The 23,476-nt window shown below is 47.3% G+C and overlaps 1 non-coding gene across 1 annotated transcript; it reads right to left on the bottom strand.

Annotated features, from left to right (window-relative positions):
- Positions 1 to 1,065: 1,065 nt before the first annotated feature.
- On the bottom strand, positions 1,066 to 1,139 carry TRNAS-GGA (transfer RNA serine (anticodon GGA)). The gene has a single exon. It is a non-coding gene; the product is annotated as a tRNA-Ser (tRNA).
- Positions 1,140 to 23,476: the final 22,337 nt, after the last annotated feature.

Consider the following 23,476-nt stretch of genomic DNA (forward strand, 5'->3'; position numbering starts at 1 on the left):
CAGTCATGCTTTCCAATTTAAAAATCGGAATAAGGACAATCACAAGAACATTGTATGAGTGATTTGTAAATGTGGCACCTAATGTACCTTATTTATGTATGTGCTGAGGGTAGATTACAGCCAGTGCATAATCTGCTCTTACAGGATGACTTGTGATTAGTAAAGAAGGCTTCCTCACATCTTCCTCTGTTTCTTTTGGATCTTGGTGCACCATGTGTATTGTTACAGCTGAATGCTTGTAGCTGGGTATAGTTTGTTTATATGTTCTGCTTCCTCCCTTGTCCTCATCATTCATGTGCTATCTTTGCCGTGACAAAATACAGCTACCTGTGCTACATATTTTGTCAGCGTGTTTGCATTATGGCAAGTTTTGTATTAGTGGTTATTGCAATCTGTGAAATTGTCTGAGACAGCTATTATACTTCGTCTTGGAAAAGTATGTTTTTCAACATCAATAAACGATTAGTATAAATGTTCCTGTATTTGTTTTTGTAATATTGTCAATTATGGAGTTTGTATAGACTGTTGCATGTTGTATGACAGAATAATATTGATGCGCAACCTTTTAATGTGGTATTTTTCAGATCAATTTTAAACTGACGCTAACACGCACAAGTTGTGTGGGAAAAGTGCCAACAAGAGTACCATAAGATAAGACAGCTGTTTTTACTGTTAGATTTGATTATCAATTGTCAACCAGTTGTTTTCAGCAAGCATAGTATAACGCATAGATTGTGTAATCTAAGTTGGAATATTGTGTTTATTGCACTTCATTATCTGGGTCCCCTTTGTACATAAGTGCAGCCTTTTTTGTTTGTTATGTGTAGCTTACTTGCTTAGGATGTTAAATCGTAAGTTCTAAATAAAAACACATCTCGGAGAACAGTGAAATAGGTTTCACCTATAAATCTTTTAGCATATTATGAGAGACTTGTGCAATGGTGAATTGAACTTCTACATGATGAATAAAGGGAAAATCAGACATCCACCCGTTCGTAGCAATTGCTACAAAGGAATCCCATACGAGTTCCTCGAAAGAAAAGCCTCATAGTTGAAGAAAAATTCGTCCTGGTCCGGGACTCGAACCCGGGACCACCGCCTTTCCAGGGCAGCCGCTCTACCATCTGAGCTAACCAGGAGGCTAGCAGACGGCAGGGCGAAGTCGAATTTGTCGACAACACGAAGCAAAGGCAAGAGTTTGACGTAGTAGTTCTGCGGAAACCCGCAAGGTGGAGAAAAGTAATGAATAAAGGGAAAATCACACATCCACCCGTTCGTTACACGAAGCAAAGGCAAGAGTTTGACGTAGTAGTTCTGCGGAAACCCGCAAGGTGGAGAGAAGTAATGCATAAAGGGAAAATCAGACATCCACCCGTTCGGGAACCCGTATGGGTTTCCTTTGCAGCAATTGCTACGAACGGGTGAATGTCTGATTTTCCCTTTATTCATTACTTGTCTCCACCTTGCGGGTTTTCGCAGAACTACTACGTCAACTTCTACAGGAGTTACATAATATTTCGGGGTCTCATTATGGTTCTGAGTGGCATTGCCGTGTCATGCATGTGCACCTGCAGGCTACATATTGGATGTTTATTTAAGTCTGTTTTGCTAGGATGGTTATTGATTCCAGTTTAATAGTAATGAGAACTTTCTTGCATTCATGGTGATTCTGTGCTGACTGATACAGTCGAATTTTCCAGAAGACAATAACAAAGGGTGGTGAAATATTACCTTTTTGTCGCTAACCCGCCACGTCCTTTTTGGCAACTTTGCTAGGGGTTCTTTGTATATGTTGTATTTTCACAGTAGTCATCTTGAGAACTAGCCGTAGTCGTGTGTACTTACCGCAAAAGTTGGTGACACATTTTGAAAGCCGTCTCGACACTGCCATCCGAGAGTCAAACGACTTACATGGATTACTTATTTTGCTCTATTTGCAAGAGTCCTGCACCACGCACTAAGGGTAACTTGACACACGCTGCTAGAGTCATCAGACTCATCAAGAATAGTTAACCGAATCCTTCAGCAGTGGTCATGTGACCCTTTATCTTGATTCGCCTTACTCATGTAGGATAGTTAACGGACTCCCTGAGCAGTAGTCGTGTAACCCTTTTGAGAGGGTTAGGAGACTACTACAACAGAGTGTGCATGACTATTGTGTGTGGAGTCATGTAACGACCTTGTATCAAGCACAGATAGTCTCTGGACTCACTGCCTAAAGAGAGTTCGGGTGTCTCCCACAAAGTGTGTCGTATGCGTGGCGAGTCTAGATTCTCCGAAAAGAGTAAGAGATACTCTTTTTTTTTCTTAGTGTGTATGATGGCTCCAACTTCACAACACCCGTCGCGTTCGGCTCCTAGCAGAATACGTGCTCAGTTGCAAGATGATTGACAGGAGCAGGTCGTAATTTGGCGTCACCAGAAACGTGGCCGCGCCCAGCGGTTGGTGACGTCGGCGCGGCCTGGGCCAATCGCGCGCGCCGGTAACAGATGGAACGTGCCGAACAACGCTCTCCCATCGCGCCCTGAGTGATCCGTTTTATCGAACCGGTATGATTATGGCCTTAGAAGTGGTCTTAAGGGTAGAGCCAGTCGCCACAAAAAACTTTTTTTACTAATGTAGAGAGATAACGGGCGCTGTTTTGTTTTGGTTATTTTTTTTTTTTGCTTTGTGAAATTCTCTGCCAGCGCTAGATTGGCTCTCACCAACTGACCACCGCGAAGCTGGTAATGGCGGCGCGGCTACGCGCATAATCACCGCTGACGAACAAACATTGATTACAACTTTCTTTTTATGAAAAATATTTCCATCTGGAATAAAATAATGCCTAAATCATCCCTTTCTTGACAAGCAACCACCACTGTCAAGCGTTTAGCACAAACAAGAACTACCGATACGAGACACGTTCAAGGACGACTGACAGAAAATTTCATTGAGATATTATTGTTAGTTTCTCCTGAATGCATAAGTAGCTCTGAACGATTACTAGTGGCGAACGTTGCCTTGAACATAGAAATGTGATTAGCACTCTTTGGGAATTTTATGCAGTTAGCGATATGTTAGTATGTTTGTTTCTCCGTGTCTAACCGTTTTCCCACGTACCAGGGGGACGTTTTCCCACGTACCTTGGATAGTCCATGCATGGTCTAATGAGCAGAGCACCGCGCTGCTGTCGTCAGTGATCCGAGTTCAAGACTGGCCGCCGTACTATGTTGCGCGACTGGGTATGTACAGTCGCAATCTTTTTGAGCGTGAGCACGGGAGCACGCGACTTTCGATACTGCCACCGCAGTTAAGCGGCGCCTCACAATATCTCTGCGCATGCGCGGCGAGAGTAGCTTCCCTTCGCGCGCATCACGTCATCGGAGCGCTCGCTTGTCGTCTGCCAGCTGTTTTTTTCCAAGAGTCTGTGTCAGCTAGTATACTTCGTCTTGGAAAAGTATGTTTGTCAACATAAATAAACGATTAGTATAAATGTTCCGGTATTTTTTTTTGTAATATTGTCAGTTATGAAGTTTCGATAGACTGTTGCACGTTGTATGGCAAATTCGGCACGTGCTCGTCCGCAGTTGCCGAATGAATAGGGTGTCACACCATGGCTGCTTTTATGCGGCCTCATACATTTTTGCAGATGTTCATGTCAGTGCCCTTGGCCGGCCAGGAGAGCAGACGGACTCGTACGAGTTTGTAGGTGCTCTTTCACAATTTTCGCAGTGTGCATTGGCACGAGGTCATGCTGGAACACAAAATCAGCGTCTGGGAAAGCGGCGTGGGCGTAAGGAAGGAGCACGTTGTGCACGATTTCACTCCAGTAGCGCTGAGAAGTAAGCGTGCCCCCAATGCGATGTAGAGGCCCGAGACCATGTCTTGACACCGCGCCCCACACGATCACACAGGTGCGTCCGCTCGCCACGACTCCCTGCAAATTGGCTAGCTGGTAACTGCATGGAAATTATATTAAATTCAATTCTTCACATCAAAGAAAGTCCGTTCAGAAACTTTTCTTACCGTGTCCCTCTTGCACGCTACAGCCGCACGCATTGGTGATGACGTGGTGAAAAAGTCGACTCGTCCGAGAAGATTACTCGGCCCCAGTCATCGGAAGTCCACAAGGCGTGAGCTTCGGCAAATTGTAGTCGTGACATCTTGTTCGAAGCGGTGAGAACGGGCTTTTGTGCAGCCACATAACTTCGCAATCCAGCACTCCTGAGGCGTCGACCAATGGTAACAACGGAAGCGTCCACATGGAGCAGCTCCCGCTCTTCCCTCGCGGACTGAAAGGGATTCTCCCCTACTGCATGTTGACAATAAGCGCTTCTTCATTTGTCGTTGCCCTTGCCGGATGCTTATGTGGGGCGTCAGAAAAGCGGCCTTCCTTCCTGAATGCTTGCATGATCCTACTTACACCCTTCAGCGGATTCTGCACCAATGCGCCGGTGGAGCGCTGAGGATATCCTCTCAGCGAAAGTTATACTATTTTCTACCTCTCGTCTGCAGAAGCATGGACCATACTGAGGTTGCTCTGATCAATGCGGTAATGTGAACGAATATATACCTTCCTTGAACACAGGGGTGGTCACTGTTACGCCCGCAAGTATAATACGCATGCGTCGCGAAAGCTTAGCAACAGACCAACCATGGTCTTGGGAACGTCGGCAAAAAATAACATAGTTTCAAGTATATCCATACATCGTGTGGAATGTAATTTCAAGTTTGACATTGTTACCGCTGTTGAAACGTACGGCTCCCTTGCTGCGGTGCGCGTGCAGCAGACGACACGCGTGTGCTTGTGTGACGCAGTGCGCGCGAAGGTAGAATTCTCACACGCCAGACGCACTGCGCATGCGCACTGCTTCTCATTGCCGCCGCTAAACTGCGCTGGCAGTACGCAAAGCCACACGCTCCCGTGTTCACCCTCAAAAAGATCGCGACTGTAACACTGGGTACGTGCCACTGTTCAATGAACCTCTCTGATTCTTACTTGGATCACTGGGTATATTGCCCTGGATATGCGACACACAGTAAGTGTCGCCCTTAATGGACCTGTTTGACCCCAACTTAGGACCCGCGCCATGTGGCGACTTGGTGGCTGCGCCCCTAGGTGGCACAACATGACCAAAGGACCGTTGCTGTAATACATGCCTTATATGTGAGGTGTTTCTGGGGTTGCAATATTTAGTGTCGCTACCTCGGTTCAAGTAAATCGCATTAACGTCCGCAATCATCCCAAGGCGGTTTGTGCCTGAAATTTTTATGAGGTTTTAAAGTCGCCGTGAGCGGCTGATCTCAAACTGCAGCCTCTCCTGACATTATCTTCAATTTAACGCCTTTAGCGGCTCCTCGGGCTGTCTATGACGTTCTCCCGGCTCCGAATGTATTACCGCCGCCATAGATTGGGATACTTTAGCAACCCGCGACAGCATAGACGCTTCTTCTTCGCGTCATGTTGAACTATCATGCTGTTACGGAAGGGTAATACAAGAGAAAAAAAGAAGAAGATCGCGAGACCCTGGCAGCTACCTGTTGTTGCTGGTCAGCCATTTTACCCAGATTGACTCTGCTTGTAATACATTGTAAACACAATCTCTCTATACTCCCATCATCCCTATAACACAATAGTGGGAGGTGCTGGGTACCACGGCTGGAAACTGAGCTCCGCAGTAAACGTCACATCATCGTCGCCACCATGTATGACGGTGAGCATACGGGATCAACGTCGTTGCCGCCTCCAACCTCACCGTCGCCAACTACGTCGCTGTCCCCTTGCATTTTGGTTGCGCAACCCAAGGATCCCGGAACTTTCTGCGGAACAGATGGCAACGGCATTGAACAGTGGGTGGCTATGTACGAACGTGTGCGTGGAATCAACAGGTGGGACCCTACGCTTATGCTAGCTAACATGTTGTTATACCTAAGAGGCACCGCAAAGATTGGTATGAAAACCTCGAAGAGGAACTAACCAGCTGTAACCAATGCTAACAGAAGTTAACGGAGTTGTTTGGCAAACGAGCTGGCCGGTAAATTGCCGCACAGCAGGAACTGGCGTCTCGTGCCCAATCCCCCACGCAGTTCTATGCCTCGTACACCCAGGGCGTGCTGGCGCTTTGTCGTAAAGCCGATCACGACATCACAGAAGCTGACAAGGTTGGGCACGTGCTCAAAGGAATTGCTGACGACACCATTAATCTGCTCCTGTGGAAAAGCTCCTCTACAGCTGACGCTATCATCAAAAAATTACCGACGATTACGTTACTTGCTAATGCGAAATTTGAGCGCAGCAAATAAGCTGTTTCACCTTTTGGATAGATTGAGGCAAGGAAATCGAGCAACACATGTATGCGCTATCACATAATTTTTTTTTTATTTTTCACACGTATTCCTTTAACAAAGACTCCACTAACAGTTCTTGACAGTCATGAAGGAAGCTTTGTGGTCGGAGAAATAGACTGATATATGTTCGACTTGGTACACCAATGCTTGATTCTCAAAGACGAGATCTATACAAGTGCCTCGCGAGGTTGTCACAGCCGTGGGGGAAGCAGAGGCTAAGCGCCGCCGCCGAGAAGACCCTGCCGTTCGCGCCGCCGAAGCGGAGGCTCATCGCCGCCGTCGAGAGCAACCAGCAGTAAGCGAGGCTGAAGCAGAAGCTCATCGCCGCCGCCGAGAAGACCCTGCAGTTCGCGCCGCCGAAGCGGAGGCTCATCGCCGCCGTCGAGAGCAACCAGCAGTAAGCGGAAGCGGAGGGGGGCGGCGTGTACACCCAGCGGCAAACGATGGGGGCAGAAGCGCGCGCAGCAAGCGGACAACACGATAAAGGGAGGAGGGAAGAGATAGCAGCGACTGACTGATGCCGCTGACGGCGATAGTGAGTCAACCCCAGCTATCCGCCACACAAGAACAGGGGGGGGGGGACCCTTTCCTCCTCTTTCTGCATGGCGGCGACGGTGTTCTATGCAGTCACGTTATCTTGACTCTCTAGCGGCGTCAGCGGCATCCAGCGGTATCAGTCGGTCGCTGCTAGCGCTGGGGGGATGAAAGGGGGGCGGAGCTGGTTACGAGGCCGACGACGACGACGACGCCGACGACGACGCGAAACCCAGGAACGGACGCCAAAGAGCTGCGCTCTAAAAGTGCCGACAATTCTAACAGGGAAAAGCCGATGCGTCCTGCAGCCATTCGCCTGAATTCCCAATACTGCCGCAACGCGGACGTGTGAAGACTAGCCTGCGCAACAGCATGCGTCGCCATCAGAGGACGTGGTGCGAATCGTTCGACGTGAACCGGATTCGATTGCGCCCGCAGCGTTTCCTGTTCGGGTAGCCCAGATGCTACCCCTTTTTCAGTTCCGCTAGTACAAGCCATCCTTCGCCAGGAACTTGAAATGATTGGTATACATTCTGTCTGTGCTGTCGCCAACCACAGAGCCAACGAACGCCCTTCTACTATTTTCGTTCCGCCCCGACGCTTCTCTGCGCGTTATCGCAACCCGACTGAGTGAAGAACTGCAGACGACCAGCGATATTTCTCACCTGTCGGCGCATTGGTTATGTCCCCCGATACTGTCATAACTCGTGGCCCTCAACACCTCGCACGCCGACCAATCTGAGCCGTTTTCATAGAAATTCCTGCAATATTTCGCCCACCGCTGAGTCTAACAGCGCTGGCAACTCTGCTAGGAACACGTGGTAAAGCCACTCACCATCGCCGCGCGGACACCAGCCTCGTTCACTGCAAACGCGTCGTCCATATCCCAGTTCGCCGCAGCCACGTCGCCTTTCATCTCCTGTGGCTTTCGGCCGAACCCTTTCGGAAAACTAAGAAATGCTGCCCTCCGAGGTGGTGCTGCATTGCCTACTACTGCAGTGAATCCTCTGTCTGTACCATCGAATGTATGTCCACGCTGCCGCCGCGCACACGGGCTTGTCCTTAGACTGTCAGCGCGCACAAGGACAGTGCAGTCAGATATCACCATCGGATTCTGTGATCAAAGCAATGCTGCGACAAATAATCGGCGCCCTGCAGCTGCTACCGTCCGGTTTAAATACGCCAGTGGAGCTAACAGCGGCAAAAATTATGAACGCCATAGACGCTCTCCTAGCTACATTGCAGTAACTACAACTTCTGCCCGCGAAGATGACTGTGCTGGGTTTTGATGCGTACACGTATGCATTGCACAGAAACAGTATGCTGTGCAGCCCGCATCATATTCACCATACCACCACCCTATCCTATCTTTTTAACGCGATAGCTTTAAGGAGCTCGTGTCGCAGAAAAGCCGGTGTCGTCGGCGTCGGTGTCGGCGTCGGCGTCCTCGGCGTTGGCTGTGAGCGATAAATCACGGCAGGCACTTCATAAATAAAAAGCAACTTCCAAGAGGGGCTGGGTGGGAATCGAACCAGGGTCTCCGGAGTGTGAGACGGAGACGTTACCACTGCGCCACGAGTTTTTTTTTTTCGTTATTGCCACTGCGCCACGAGTTCGATGCTTCAAAGCGGTACAAAAGCGCCTCTAGTGAACGCGGTGTTGCCTTAGAAACGAGCTGTTTCTAAGGCTCAGGCGTGCGTCGCTTGCTCAGGCGCACATTTCGTTGTCGCGCCGAACGCTGCGTTGCTCGACGCTCACCGCGTCCGATGCGGGGCGCGTAGTCGCTGCGCCGTAGCCCATTGTCTTACACCCCTTGGCGGGTCGACGGGAACGCTGTCGCGTTCCACTCTTGAAGGCGAAGCTTAAGAGGAAGCTTTAGCTCGAGTGCTCCTATCTAAATACATGTAAAAGGAGAATTCGTTTTTTTCGGCAACCACTGCACCAAATTTGACGAGGTTTGTTGCATTTAAAAGACAAATTTAAAATCTAGTGACTGTTGGTTTCGAATTTTTGAGTTAGATTGTCAATTTTTTATTAAAAATTGGCAAAAATCGGAAATTTTCAGAAAACGAAACTATCAAGTTTACAACTCTGTAACTTAACCACTAAAAATGATAATACAATTCTGTGAATTGCATCTAATAGTACATCTAAAGCGGACAAAATTGATATGTTACGCATGAATATAAAAAAAATTAATCATAGGGAAATACAACTTTTGCAAAACCGTTGTAAGCAACGTAACAAATTCACGTAAGATGTAAAATGACATATTGAATTTGTCCGCTTTGAATGATCTAATGAATGTCGTTTACAAAACCGCGATATCAGTTCGTGATGCAAAGCTATGAATTTGTAAACTTCGTGATTCTATTTTTTTCTAACGGTCAAATATTTGAAAATTGTTTTAAGAAAATTCAGGCCCTAAATCGAAATTCGGCCTCCAACACTCACTAGAATTTAACTTTCTCTTTCAAATGCAACAAATTTCATCAAAATCGGTCCAGGGGTTATCTCATAAAAACGTTTTTGCGTTTTACATGTATTTGAATAGGCCGCGTCGGAGTTGGGCCCGAGCTAAAGCTTCCTCTTAAGCGTCCTCCAATTTTTATTCCCCAAATCCCTTCCCCAGCGTGGAGTAGCAGGCTAGAGGCACTTCACTCAGGCCGACCTCTCCACCTTTCTGCCAATAAATATTACCCCTCTCTCTCTCTCTCTCTCTCTCTGTGCGTGTTTGTGTGCGTGTGCATGTGTGTGCGTGTGTGTGTGCGTGTGTGCGTGTGTGTGTGTGTGTGTGTGTGTGCGCGTGTGTGTGCGTGTGTGTGTGTGTGTGTGTGTGTGTGTGTGTGTGTGTGTGTGTGTGTTTGTGTGTTTGTGTGTGTGTGTGTGTGTGTGTGTGTGTGTGTGTGTGTGTGTGTGTGTGTGTGTGTGTGTGTGTGTGTGTGTGTGTGTGTGTGTGTGTGTGTGTTTGCGTGTGCGTGTGCGTGTGTGTGTCCACAAAGAGATGTGTATTGGTGTCAAAATAGACGGAGTACCTGTCCAAGCACTCGTTGACACGAGAGCCCACGTATCTTTGATGAGTGCTAGCCTAGTAGACGTTTAAAGCAGAACCTCACCAGTGCAGCAACATCAAACCGGAATCGGGGAAAAACCGGTTATCCGGTTATGCGAATTTGACTACCAGATAAGAGGAGTGATTGGTTATGAGGTTGGTAATTCGGTTATCAGTAACCGTATAATCGGATAGCCTTTTATTCGGATACCCTGGTATTTGTTCATGTGGTCTTGTGCCCACATTACCTCTCTTACTCTTTTGTATTAGATATTTAATTATTGCAACCGCTCGTGTAAACACAATATCCTGTCTCGTTAACCTCCTTACCGTTCGTTTTAAATTTATCTATCTTTCCGAATTGCTGTGCTCTTTAGAATAGTACTACAGTTTTTGCCCTCAAATTGTTCCAATTGCCAGCTGTTTTAGTCTAAGCGCCAGTCAGTTTAATCCCTGCGCTAAATAATTTATTCTACACGCCACGTATTTTAATCCTAACACCAGTGAATTTATTCCAAAGATGCATTTGTGGAGGTGTTATAGAAGTTCAAAACAATGACGAAATGTTATAATTTTGCGTCCACCAAATATAACTGAAGAGCTTTCATGAAGAGCATTGTCATGTGACTACAAAAGTGACTTTCCCGCGCTATACAGCAACGAGATATTCCACTGTTATGGACATGATATGACTGGCATGAACAGGTCATGAAAAACGTAGCTGGTTTGATAGCTTTGCTGACATGCCTTGAAACAAAGCGGCATCCAGCAACAAAATGTTGATTGCTAAAGCTGATAAAAACAAGCTGAAAAGAGCGTCACGTGAACTCATCGTTTTGTTCTCAACAATGCCCATTGATATCAAATGAACGAGCTTCGAGCAATCTATGCAATTGTAAGCACGCAACGCATCTGAGAACACTTGGAAAAGGGTGTCACGGGATCTCACGTAAGATTCGCAACCATATTCCTCATTCTCAATTATATTGACATGGATATCAAACGATCGGGATTCGAAGGAGCTCTACGATGGTACCCACGAAGGGTACGCTAGAACACAATGCAAAGGATGTCACGTGACTTTGCGTAACTTTCGCAAGTCCGCACGTGATTTACAAGGACAGTGAGATATGGGTGTCAAACGAAAGGGAAAACCAAAAGCTATGCGACGGTGTACACGTAGTTAACATCAAATCACGTGGGAAAGGGTGTCACATGACCTCACGTATCTATCGCAAGCCCATGCGCGATTGCCAACCATACTGACATGGATATCAAACGATCGGGCTTCGAACAAGGTCTGCGATGGTACGCACATCGCGTACTTCAAACTACCTGGAAAAGAGTCACGTGACATCACGTAACTTTAGCCAGACATTATAAAATAAGTAGACGCCAAATAAACAGACACATAAGAGAAGAAAACGGGACATGGCGCCCTGTCCCGTTTTCTTCTCTTGTGTGTGTCTGTTTATTTGACGTTTTCATATTTTATAATGAATAGCTACCAACTAGCCCAACACGAAGTGCTTTAGCCAGACCATGGATAATTACCAACCATGCCGTCATGGATATCAAACAAACGGGAAAATCAAAAGTTATGCGATGGTGTACACGTACTAACGTCAAATCACGTGAGAAACGGTGTCACGTGACCTCACGTATCTTTCGCTGGCCTATGCATGATCGCCAACCATAATGACATGAATATCAAACTATCGGGCTTCGAACAAGGTCTGCGATAGTACGTGCGTCAAAGCACGAGAAAAAGGGTGTCATATGATATTACGTAATTTTCGCCAGGTTCATGGGTATTTGCCAACCATACTGACATGAATATTAGGCAAATAATCTTCGAAGGGGCTCCGTGATGGCACCCACGCAAGACACGTCAGGCCAAGTGGTAAAGAGTCTCACGTGACCTAGCGTACCTTTCGAAAGACGGCGTGTGATTCACAAACACACCGACAAGGTTATCAAACGAACGAGGATCGCAAAAATCATGAGATGCTACGAACGTTGCGAATGTCAAATCAGATGGGAAAGGATGTCACGTGACCTTACGTATCCCTGCCAGGCACACGGGTCATTCTCAACCATACTGACATGAATATCAAGCCAACCTGCTTCGAAGAAGCTGTGCGACGGTACGCGCGTCGCGTATTTCAGGTCACGTGAAAAAGTCACGTAACGTCAAGTAAGTTTCGCAAGTCCATGGTTAATTTGCAAACATACCGGAATCGATATCAAATTAACGGGAATCGGAAAAGCTGCGCGATGGTACCCACGTAGCGAACCTCAGACTAGGTGGAGAAGGGTATCACGTGACCCCCCATAACTTTCGCAGGCCCATGATTGCTTCCCAAAAATATGATTGCTTCCCAATGATATTTTTCATTTATTTTCACCTCCTTGGACATTGACATAATACGAACAGGCTTCGGAGATGGTCTGCAAGGGTACGCACGAAAAGCACGTCAGACCACGCGATAAAATGGGTCGCGTTGTCAGGGACCCTCATTTCTCCAGTCATTCGGTGATTCGCAAACATACAGACGTCTCGGGGACAGGCTTTCGGCGACCTTCAACAGCGTCTTCTTAAAATTAGGACCAGATTGAGCATCGTTGAGGGTCCAGCAGGAAATATAATATCATGAAAAACGTAATAACAGAAGTTTAATGCATCATTACAACTCAGCGAACGTTCGGCGTGCGTGCTCCTGCACGCATAGGCACACACGTGGGATCCCGCTCACATCCTTATACGCTACACAATCCGGGAAACTTCATTCCCTCTTTCTCCCTGGTAGAGGCCCTTGTTGTCATACTGGTCAGCCCACACAGAGAAATACGGAGAAAAACCACTGACTGGCAATCCGCACAGAGTAATACGGAGATGTACCACTCACTGAAGTAGTAGTGGGGAGCGTAGTCACGTCGCGTCAGCACACTGGTTAACCCACTGGCCAACCCGCACCGCCGAATTCGCAGCGATACCACTCCCTGGTGTAGAGGGGAAAAACGTAGGACAAACGAGAGTGGGATTTGCACTGGTGCATAATCCTGTCGCGCACACCCAACGGACAAGTCTTTTCATGTTGAGGAGCGTGACGATCAGTCACGTCGTCTCAGGCGCTTGGCATCCGTTCCATTCATCGCCGCACACAGTGAACCGTAGCAACATGCGCATTGTTACGGTCGGCCTGCAGGAGTGCTGACCTACAAAACTTTCCCAGCCCGCCGCAGCCGTTTCGAACGACCTGCGGGGGTGGCGATCCTCTGAGGATGGAACCCTTCCCGGACCGCGGCAACAAGTGGCTTTAAAGAGCCAACAATGCGCGTCTTCAGAGAACTGGCGACGCCAGCAAAGCTAACAGGCCATACAACTCCTTCAGAGAACTGGAGACTACAGCAAAGTTAATCAACCATGCGCCCCCTTTGGAGAGTCGGCGACGCCAGCAAGGCTAGCCACGTTCGGCCGGCCCAGTATTGTTACTTGGTTCGATGTCGCCTTCATGGTCTACTTGCAGCAAGAGAGTTGCTGGAAAAGGGTGTTTTGCGATGCGTTTTCATGGGCCCCAGAATTCATCACAGTCTGCTGACAGTCGTGGCGGCTACCTGAGAAGTCAGCTCTAGAATCAAGAGGGGCCCGCTGGGGTCAATCGTGACAATCTGTCTACAAGGACCCGCTCAACTCGGTGACTTCTGGGAATCCAAAGTGCATATGTGAGTGTGTGGGCCTTCCCCCTCAAAGGCGGTCCGACTACGCCTCCAACGGCTGTGCACGGTCCAATTGGACGAAGGTTGGACAGCAGTTTCCCACACTTAGGAATCTAGGGAGGACAGAGGGTTTTTAAGCAGCAGTTTTTCGGCTGCTAGGTGTGCTCGTGTACGAGGCGGTCGTGTGCTCGTGCGCTGCGTGCTTTGAGCTTCGTGCTTCGTATTGCGCGCTCCATTTGGGAATCATGCTAGGCTGTTGAGATGTATCCCCTGGCGTAATGTAAATATTGTAAATAAATCCCGTACTCCTAGCTCTCGATGAGAGCAAGTTCCTCTCTACAACGACGTCCCAAGCGTGGGTGAGTTGGACGACGGCATGGGCCAGCTACCACATATTTTGTTCCCGACGCCAACTCGTACAACTTTTTGCCATTGATGGGAAGACCCTGCCTTAATAACGCCTAAACCTTACAACTGGTGCCAGCGGTGGGATTGTCCCCCAAATCTTGCAGCACTAAACGCATGGAAATCAAACAGCCAGTGCGTCTTTTGCCTCGCAACACCACGGAAAGCGAGAGGAAAACCACCTCATGTTACCTCACGTAACGCTGCATTGAACGTGACTAACTGCTGAACCAATTGACGCAGCGGGAGGAATTTACCTGGAAAGCTATATTTGGTACTGATACAAGAAATGAATTTGTAGAGATTTCCATATCTTTTTTCCTCGCACGCACACACAGGAAGCCTGAAATGCATTCAAATTCTTGCTTTGGTGGTTGCTCTTCACACATTAACGGGGCTATCAAATCAATGTTATGGTCTCGTTGCTGGGAACCCTGGGCTGCTTTCTGCACAAAATCACTGCACAAAATTCCTTAGTATGTCAAAAGAGATACACGCCTTTCCGAACCATGGGTGAAAAGAAGTATGACTCGGCGTAATATAAAATAACGGTGCTTTCTATTTATTTTTAATATTCGCCATGCGACCTTGGCTCGAACAATATGAGTGTCAACTTTCACCGGAATTCGCCACTCGACGGAACGAAATATATGAACAGAAAAAAATTGGCGAGAAGTATTACTTCTTTACTTCAAACAACGCAGTGCTTGAACTCTTGTGGCATTGTACTATATCTTCCCTAATTTTTTTTCTAATATTTCAGCTCGCCATTTTAATTTATATGCGCGCTTTGCGATGCACTGACCTGCGCAAATAGACAGAGAGTGACATATCAAAGTGCACTCTGCACATCAAAAGGATACAAGTCTTCTGTTACCTTCTAATCTGCATGGCTGCGCTTTCTCGCGACAAATTTTCCAAGATTTCTCTACAGCACATGCGGCTCATTTGGGGCCGCTAGCTCAGTTAACCAATGGGCACACAAGAAAAATGTACCACCGTTTATGCAACGAGCAAGTTGACAGGCAACACCGGACATTAGCAAACATGTTTACCTAACATGTCTATATCCAAATATTATCGCTTACCACGACTACCTGAGCTTCCTAACAGCTTCATTTCCCAACAACAAAACCTATTTCTCGGGTGCGGCTGACGTTTTCCAATGGAACTGGAAGAAAAAAGATTTTAATAAATTTTATTAGCACGCGGTGCTTCCGCGATGGTTGCAAACACTTCCCCTGAAGCTCCTGACTCAGTGTGCAGTAATTACGCACAGTATAGCACAGTATTCCAATTAACGAGACAATTACAACAATTCGATGGCATCGTTATTTGTCGACAGCAACTACAGAAACCAGAATTTCCAAGTATTTCAGTCGTCCTGTGCGTGATACTAGGAAAGAAAAATAATTATGGCAAGCATTACCAATTCACGTTTTCTATCAGTACCACATAACTTTCAAGGTCAATTCCGCTCGCCGTGATATCCACGGAAATCGGTTCAGCAGTTAAACGCGTTCAACTCAGATTTACATGAAGTCACATGACGCGTTATCACCTCCGTTTTCGTGGCGTTGCGTGCCAAAATTCATGCTCGCTGTTCGACTCCTAAGCGTTTAGTATACATACCAGTATGTCTGTATATCATAACATTATTGGAGAAAGCCCCGTGAGGACTTATACAGTCCTTCTCAATTCGTATGCTATACTTGTCAATATGGTGAAGAAGCATCTACGGGCCTGTGAAAGTAATGTGAGGTAAAGTAACACCTTTCGCCACCTGTTCTGAGGTTCGCTACGTGGGCACCACCGCATAGCCTTCTCGATTTCAATTCGTTTGATATCCATGTGGAAATCGTTTGAAATTACCCATGGGCTTACGAAAGTTACGCGATGTTACGTGGCTCTTTTTCACGTGGTCTGAAGAACACGACGCGCGTACCATCGCAGACCTTGTTCGAAGCCCGATCGTTAGATATCCAAGTCATTATGGTTGGCAATAATGCATGGGCTAGCGAAAGATAGATCAGGTCACGTGACATGCTTTCCCACGTGATTTGACGTTAACTACGTGTACACCATCGTATACCTTTTGATTTTTCCGTTCGTTTGATATCCATGTTGGCATGGCTGGTAATTACCTATAGTCTGGTTAAAGTTACGTGATGTCACGTGACTCTTCCACGTGGTGTGAAGTCCCGAAGACCGTACCATCTCCGAGCTTGTTCGAATCCCGATCGTTTGATATCCATGTTAGTATGGTCGGGAATCACCTATGGGCTTGCGAATGATATGTGAATACACGTAACACCCTCTCCCACGTGATTTGACGTTAACTACGTGTGTACCATCTCATAGCTCTTGCGATTCCTGTTCGTTTGACACCCATCTTACTGTGTTTGTGAATCACATGTGGGCTTCCGAAAGTTACACAAAGTCGCGTAACATTCTTCACTCCGTGGTCTAGCATCGTGAGTACTAGCACAAAGCTCCTTCGAAGCCCGATCGTTTGATATCCATGCCAATATAGTTGAGAATGAGGTATATGCTTGCGAATCTTACGTGAGGTCCCGTAACACTCTCTTCAACGTGATATCAGGAGCGTTATGTGGTTATAACCGCAGACATTGTTCGAAGCTCGTTCATTTATCATGCATGCCAACGGGCCCTGTAGAAAACAAATTGATGAGAGGTCAGGAGATGCTCTCTTTAGCCGATTTTTATGGGCTTTAGAAATCAACGGTTTTTTGCCGGACGTCCCTTTGTTTCAAGGCATGTTAGCAAAGCCATCAAACAGCTACGTTTTACATGATCTGTTCATGGCAGTGATGTCCATAACAGTGCATTATTTAGGTCATGTATGAAGCGGGAAAGGAATTTTTGTTGTCACATGACAGCGCTCATCAAGAAACTTCTTCAGTTATGGTTGTCTGGCGTAAAATTATAACATTTCGTCACTATTTTCAACATGTTAGAACACCTCCGCAAAGGCATCTTTGTAATAAATTCACTGGCTTTAGGATTAAAATATGTGGTGCGGAGACAAATTATTCGGCGCTGAGAATGAACGTGTGGCGGTTGAGTTAAATTCATTGGTGCTGGACTAAGATAGTTGGCGCTTGGATTAACTTGAGCGGGAAAATGTAATAAAATCGAATATTCGAACATCCGGCTAAGCGGTTATTTAAATCGGATATCCTCAATATCCGTTTCTTAAAATTCGGATGACCGGTTTTCGAGACCGGGTTCACTTCCCTCCGATCAAACCGGATAGCCGGTTTGACGTATATTTGCAGGCACTAGTCCTCACCCCAGCACAAGTGCTTCGTGTGGCCGACGGCAGCGTGCCGGTTGTACTTGGAATGCGTACTGCGCGTATAAGTGCAGCTGGCCGCTCTACTTCTGCTCTTTTTGCTGTAATCGACAAGTACCCTCACGACGCTATCCTTCGCTTGAACTTTTTTATACAATTATCCTGCTCTCATCGACTGCGCAACCGGCGTCTTTCAGTTGGAACTGCCTCAACTCGCTGATGCTCCGAGCACCGCCCCACCGCACTTGGGCTAGCTTCAAGATGTGCGTCTGTCACCCGACCAAGTCACTTACGTCGCATTGACCGCACAGACAGAGGTTCCTGACGATGAATATTTGCTTCGCCCCATCGTCGACGTGCTTTCGAACCGGAACGTTGCTGCTCCACATATGTTGGTCACGGTTACAATGGGTCCCAGTGTGTTCAGGGGTTTTATCGATTCGAGACTGCGTAGTAATCTACAGAAACTCCTTGAGTAGAGCTTCGTACGGGGAGGTAGGCAGCTTGATGAAAGTAGTGCTGAGAGCAGAAGCGTGGGACAGAAAACCGTTGACTGACAGACTCATGATGTTATCCACCAGGTGACAACAGCTCATGGGCAGGACATGTAATGAGGAGGGAAGATAACCGATGGTCATTAAGGGTTACGGACTGGATCCCAAGGGAAGGGAAGCGTAGCAGGGGACGGCAGAAAGTTAGGTGGGCGGATGAGATTAAGAAGTTTGCAGGCATGGCATGGCCACAATTAGTACATGACCCGGGTTGTTGGAGAAGTATGGGAGAAGCCTTTGCCCTGCAGTGGGCGTAACCAGGCTGATGATGATGATGATGATGATGGTGGTGGTGGTGGTGGTGATGATGATGATGATGATGATGATGATGATGATGATGATGATGATGATGATGATGACGACAACAGCTCATGTCCATAAGCATATGAATATGGCTCAAGAAATCAGCCTCTAAGATGGCATCACGGACGTCTGCTATCCAAAATCCAAAGACCGAGACCGACAGTAAGAGACTTCTCTCCGTAAGTTGCGACGATGGAAGAGTTGATAGCTTTTAGGGGAGTTCACTCAGGAAGAGGACCTTAGTGTTGAAGCAATGAACGACAATCTTGTGGGCATCATTAAGGAGTGTGCAATGGAAGTCGGTGGTAACTCCGTTAGGCAGGATACCGGCAAACTATCGCAGGAGACGAAAGATCTGATCAAGAAACGCCAATGTATGAAAGCATCTAACCCTACAGCTAGAATAGAACTGGCAGAACTCTCGAAGTTAATCAACAAGCGTAAGACAGCTGACATAAGGAAGTATAATATGGATAGAATTGAACATGCTCTCAGGAGCGGAGGAAGCGTAAAAACAGTGAAGAAGAAACTAGAAATTGGCAAGAATCAGATGTATGCGTTAAGAGACAAAGCCGGCAATATCATTACTAATATGGATGAGATAGTTCAAGTGGCTGAGGAGTTCTATAGAGATTTATACAGTACCAGTGGCACCCACGACGATAATGGAAGAGAAAATAGCCTAGAGGAATTCGAAATCCCGAAGGTAACGCCGGAAGAAGTAAAGAAAGCCTTAGGAGATATGCAAAGGGGGAAGGCAGCTGGGGAGGATCAGGTAACAGCAGATTTGTTGAACGATGGTGGACAGATTGTTCTAGAGAAACTGGCCACCCTGTATACGCAATGCCTCATAACCTCGAGCGTACCGGAATCTTAGAAGAACGCTAACATAATCCTAATCCATAAGAAAGGGGACGCCAAAGACTTGAAAAATTATAGACCTATCAGCTTACTGTCCGTTACCTACAAAGTATTTACTAAGGTAATTGCAAATAGAATCAGGAACACCTTAGACTTCTGTCAACCAAAGGACCAGGCAGGATTCTGTAAAGGCTACTCAACAATAGACCATATTCACACTATCAATCAAGTGATAGAGAAATGTGCAGAATATAACCAACCCTTATATATAGCTTTCATTGATTACGAGAAAGCGTTTGATTCAGTCGAAACCTCAGCAGTCATGGAGGCATTACGGAATCAGGGTGTAGATGAGCCATATGTAAAAATACTGGAAGATATCTATAACGGCTCCACAGCCACCGTAGTCCTCCATAAAGCAAGCAACAAAATCCCAATAAAGAAAGGCGTCAGGCAGGGAGATACGATATCTCCAATGCTATTCACAGCGTGTTTACAGGAGGTATTCAGAGACCTGGATTGGGAAGAATTGGGGATAAAAGTTAATGGAGAATACCTTAGTAACTTGCGATTCGCTGATGATATTGCCTTGCTTAGTAACTCAGGGGACCAATTGCAATGCATGCTCACTGACCTGGAGAGGCAAAGCAGAAGAGTGGGTCTAAAAATTAATATGCAGAAAACTAAAGTAATGCTTAACAGTCTCGGGAGAGAACAGCAATTTACAATAGGCAGCGAGGCACTGGAAGTCGTAAGGGAATACATCTACTTAGGGCAGGTAGTGACGGCGGATCCGGATCATGAGACGGAAATAATCAGAAGAATAAGAATGGGCTGGGGTGCGTTTGGCAGGCATTCCCAAATCATGAACAGCAGGTTGCCGTTATCCCTCAAAAGAAAAGTATATAATAGCTGTGTCTTACCAGTACTCACCTACGGGGCAGGAACCTGGAGGCTTACGAAAAGGGTTCTACTCAAATTGAGGACGACCCAACGAGCTATGGAAAGAAGAATGATAGGTGTAACGTTAAGGGATAAGAAAAGAGCAGATTCGGTGAGGGAACAAACGCGAGTTAATGACATCTTAGTTGAAATCAAGAAAAAGAAATGGGCATGGGCAGGACATGTAATGAGGAGGGAAGATAACCGATGGTCATTAAGGGTTACGGACTTGAACCCAAGGGAAGGGAAGCGTAGCAGGGGGCGGCAGAAAGTTAGGTGGGCGGATGAGATTAAGAAGTTTGCAGGGACGGCATGGCCACAATTAGTGCATGACCGGGGTTGTTGGAGAAGTATGGGAGAGGCCTTTGCCCTGCAGTGGGCGTAACCAGGCTGATGATGATGATGATGATTTTGTGCGGGTACAACGATCAGCTTTGGAAGCAGGAATTATGCTCGCTTCCGCACCATTGTCTAAGAAGACGCGCAGTCCTGCGGTTTAGTCGGTTATATGGAAAAAATGTCTTGACATATGGCCATGGGCGCCCGCCGCTGTTACTGACGACCAGCCGGAGCGTTTCCCATGTGCCACGAACAGGGTGACACACATCGACAAGCCGCGGCATTAAAACGTCCAAAACAACGAAAACAGCCCCTGCGATGAATAACTGCGCTCAGGTTGTTGAAACGGTCGTTGTATAGAAGGTGGCGTGAGAGGCTGATCAGTTTGATAGGGTCGTTCATTGATGTCGCGAGTGGTGCGCGATTCCTGACGCAAGTCAGCGACTTGAGAAGCGAGCTCTTTTACAGTTTTACTGTTTTACTGGGCGTTTTACTGTTTTACCGAGGTAGATTCCCGACAGGACTCCACTTCAGGAATTGGAGAGCTATGAACAACATTTATGACTGCCGGAGCGACGTCCATCATATCGTCGGCCAGTTCGGCGAGTTCCAACCATGGCGTATGCTTAGCAATCACGAGAGCCATGCGCACGTTGGCTGGAAGACGTTGTAGAGACAAGTCAAATAATACGGCCGTGTCCAAGGAGTCTAGTCGGTCACCAATGAGATCTTCCAGGTGACGTAGAAACTGAGTTGGATGTCGGTCACCAAGCTCTCCGTTGTTCAAAAACTGCTGATACGCCAATGCGCAGGCGGGACGAGACAGCGAAAAGTCTCTTTGGTAATCGCATATGACGTTTCTTGATGTGGCTGGACGAGGATGTCACGTATCTCGGCAATAGCCCACCGCCGGAAAGCTTCAAGGAGGAGTTCATATTGCCACGTAGTAGTGACGGTGAATAATACAGCCATAAATTTGTGAATGACGAAACTAACTTTTATTGTGAGAAATTGTGCCCACAAGACCAAATTACACACAAAGCACAGGGATAGCGGTGAAAATGGTCGGTGGTCGTCGAAATCTGATCTACCGGTATAGCGTGTCAGCTTTCATACATGAGACACCTAAAGTTCCAAGGTAATCGGTGGTGTCCACGTGTCTTCCAGAAAGTTCTGAAGAATTCGCGTCGCACATGGTATCAGAGAAAACAAACTTCAGTGACAACAGTCAGCAGATATAAGCTTCGGTAAGATTCGAGGAAGTTCCGATACATGCGCGCGCGTCCCGCGCTGAGGGATAACACTTTTAGACGGTGAAACGCGGTCAGCCGAGAAGGTACGCGTGCCAACGCCCCCCGCCCTAAAAAATTCTCGTACAGATGCTACGAAGAGCAGATTTAAAAACAAAAGGAGACTTATTAAACAAAAATAACAAAATAAAAGAAAGCAAGTCTAAAGCGACAGTCATAAAAAAAGAAAGTCCAATGTTCAGCTACGCAAAGTCCCAAAGTTCGTTTGCGCTGGTAGAACGGCTCAAGTCGCACATGGATTATTTCAGGTCAGCACATGGATTATTTCGAGATTATTTCGGGATTATTTCAGGCTGTGATAGCGAAATACCGTCTGGCACGACCTCATACTCGAGTGCGCCAATGCGTCAGATTATGTTGTAGGGCCCGAAATAGCGGCATGAACGCCTCTCAGTATGTCCTCGCTGGCGTAACGGGGTCCAAACCCAAACACAGTCGCCGGGCTCGTATTCCACGTATCGTCGTCGAAGATTGGACTGCCGGCTATCGGACCCCTGCTGATTCTGGATGCGCACGCGGGCGAGCTGTTGGGCTTCTTAGTGTGGTGGAGATAGGTGGCGACGTGGAGATTCTCTTCGTCCGTTACGTGCGGCAGCATGGCGTTGAGAGTCGTCGTCGGGCTCCTTCCGTAAACCAGCTTGAACTGCATCATTTGAGTTGTTTCTAGAACTGCCGTGTTATAAGCGAAGGTTACGTACGGCAGGACGGCATCCCACGTCTTGTGCTCGACGTCGACGTACATTGCCAGCATGTAGGCGCGGGTCTTGTTCAGGCGCTCCGTAAGACCAGTTGTCTGTGGGTGGTAGGCCTGTGTCTTGTCTGGCTGTATTGCCCGATGGCTTGGGTGAGCTCTGCGGTAAAGGCCGCTCCTATGTCGGTGATTAGGACCTCTGGGGCACCATGTCGCTGCAGGATCTACTCGACGAAGAATTTCGCCATTTCGGATGCGCTATCTTTCGGTAGACCTTTCGTTTAAGCGAAGCGGGTGAGCTAGGCCGTCGCCACGACGATTCACTTATTTTCGGAGGTTGATGTCGGAAAGGGTCCCAACAAATGTTCTGCTAAAATGGTGGGCAAGGAGAGTCAATCGGCTGTGGTAATCCCGCTGGCCTTATCGGTGGTGTCTTAAATCGCTCACAGTCTCGGCATGTCTTGATGTAACGTGCGATGTCGGGGGTCAGGCGCGGCCAGTAATACCTTTCCTTTATCCTCGATAGCGTCCGGTAAAATACGAGGTGCCCAGCGGTCGGATCGTCGTGTAAGGCGTGCAGTATTTCTGGACGCATTGTTGAGAGAACAAGAAGATAGTTGGCGCGGACTGGTGAGAAGTTCTTTAGTAGTAGGTTCTTTTGAAGCAAAAAGGGAGGCGATTCTCGCTCAAATGCCCTATGGACAACGTCGGCCTTCCCTTCCAAACACTCCACGAGGCCTATAAGCTCCGGGTCGTTTCCACACTTATTACTAGAAGAAAGGCATCGTGATCCTCGTCATCTCGCGGCGGCGGATCAATCGGGGCGCTTCATAGGCAGTCGGCAAAAAAGTGTTTCCTTCTGGTCTTATGGATAACAGTGATGTCACATTCTTGCAGCTCAGGCTCCACCGGCCCAGGCGTCCAGAAGTGTCCTTTAAATTCGCTAGCCAAAACAACACATGATGGTAACTGGCGACTTCGATTGGCCTGGCATATAGGTAAGGGCGTAATTTTGTTGTAGCCCAAATGATGGCGAGGCATTCCTTTTCAGTCGTAGAATAATTGCCTCCTGCTTTTGACCGCGAACAGCTAGCGTAAGCTACCACCCGTTCAAGTCGGTCT

Source organism: Dermacentor variabilis, chromosome 4 (assembly GCF_050947875.1).
Source record: "Dermacentor variabilis isolate Ectoservices chromosome 4, ASM5094787v1, whole genome shotgun sequence".
NCBI lineage: Eukaryota > Metazoa > Arthropoda > Arachnida > Ixodida > Ixodidae > Dermacentor > Dermacentor variabilis.